The sequence below is a fragment of the Tupaia chinensis genome, unplaced genomic scaffold (genome assembly GCF_000334495.1).
Source record: "Tupaia chinensis unplaced genomic scaffold, TupChi_1.0 Scaffold000651_1, whole genome shotgun sequence".
Taxonomy (NCBI): domain Eukaryota; kingdom Metazoa; phylum Chordata; class Mammalia; order Scandentia; family Tupaiidae; genus Tupaia; species Tupaia belangeri.
Genome location: NW_006160172.1, coordinates 304,380 through 306,147, shown reverse-complemented (window position 1 = coordinate 306,147; position 1,768 = coordinate 304,380). Strand labels below are relative to the sequence as shown.

General features: G+C 41.4%; 1 pseudogene; it reads right to left on the bottom strand.

Moving 5' to 3' along the window:
* Positions 1-658: 658 nt before the first annotated feature.
* Positions 659-1,768, bottom strand: part of LOC102497612 (hyaluronan and proteoglycan link protein 1-like) — a 2,981-nt pseudogene continuing 1,871 nt past the window's right edge.

The following is a 1,768-nucleotide window of genomic DNA, read 5'->3' as shown; positions in this document are numbered from 1 at the left end:
AATTTCAACTAGAATAAGAAATGAGTCTCATTGGTTAAATATTATCTGCTTATTTAAATCTCATACTTCATATAAATGGGATTATTAAGGGGTTTTAACTGTGCTTGTTACTATGCATTGGAGTTCATATGAATTTTTTTTTCCTGCTCAAAAAGGCAAGAATTTAAAGAATAAAATATTCTGTCTATTGGCATCTTGAAATATGAACTTTTAGAAAAATGTAAATTGTTTCTTCGTGAAACCTCTCAGAATCTCAGTTTAGGTAAAGAAGACAGTATTTCAAATCTGGTGCTCTAATATGTTGTAGCACATTTCAAAATTGTACAAATGTGTAAAATTTGTGCTTGTGGAAGTTGCTGCTCTGAGTAGCTTTACTTTCATGTAAGGATACTTCGTAAGGATGATGGAGTTTAAACAGTTTGTCTCTAAAGCCTCCTTATTAGAGCTTCCCTTAAAATTATATTAATTTATAATATATGTTGAATGATAGCTTTACAAAAACAAATCAATGAATTGGTTTTTATGAAAATGACTCTTTACAGTAAGTAAAAAAAGGGTTATCACAGTTTTGGTAACTTGCATGAGTTCATATTGAAAAAAAAAAAAAACCTTTCACATGTTCCCGATGACTTTAAAATGGACGTGCTCTGGGGGCTGCTCAGTTGTATGCTCTGAAGCAGTAGACACCATACAGCTTATGCTTTTTATCTGGGAAACCCATGAAGCACACCGCAGCCTCAGTAGGACTGCAGCGCCTCTGGGGCCTAGAGTTCGGGTAGAAGACGCTGCCATCTGCCAACCAGTCCACAACACAGCAGTCATATCCCAGAAGCTTTCAGACTGTAAAGATCTGGCCCACTTTCACAATCTGAGCACCATCGTTGAGACAAGCTTGCACAGCTTCATCACAGTCAGCTTGGTGGGGTAGATCACTTAGTAAAAACAACCATTGAGGTTGTATGTAAAACAGAAAACATCATATCTGCTTTTATCTTTATACCAAAACTCATAGTTCCTGACACCGGGCACTGTATTTCTGCCCCCACAGGGCTCTCTTGGCTTTTTAATTGAGTATTGCACAGACCCATCGCTGAGCCAGCCTGCACTGCACCAGTCAAGCCTGCCCACCAGACCTCATACAGCTGATTAAAGGAGACAATCACAGCTTCCTGGTCCAGACAAACCTGCTGTGCCTTGTGGAAATTGAGATTGTACCTCCCCAGCTGTGGAAAGTAAGGAAATACACCTTGTAAGCCTAAATTCTACCACAGCAGTGTCATCTTCTAATCCTTCAGTCACTGCATGCTTGTATTTCCCATAGTCCTCCCGGGTAAGGTCTGTGATTACCAGAGAAGCATCATTATCACTGCCTCCTTTCAGAAGCACTCTACCCTGGTAGCCTCCATAGGTTTTCTTGTGGTTTCCCATGGAAACAAAAACATCCACTTCCTTGAGGTAATCTGAAGTTAGCTTGGCCCACTTAATTCCGATTTTGTGGATCCCTGAGCCAAATGTTGTAAAAATTTACATGGTGAAGGAGTCCAACCCGGTGGGGCTCCAGGACCCATCTGAGCCCCTTGACCTTTGAGCATCACTTCTGGTCAGTTCAGTAAGTTGGCAAGGCCGCGACTGTATGCTCCCCGACTTTGGAACAAGCTTGGGTCATTTAGCATGTCGGCAAGGCTGCTTGCTATTCGCTCCGGGACTGTGATAGCCTTGCTGGGAAGTGACCCCCCTCTGACTCCCCAATATACTACTATAAATGAAT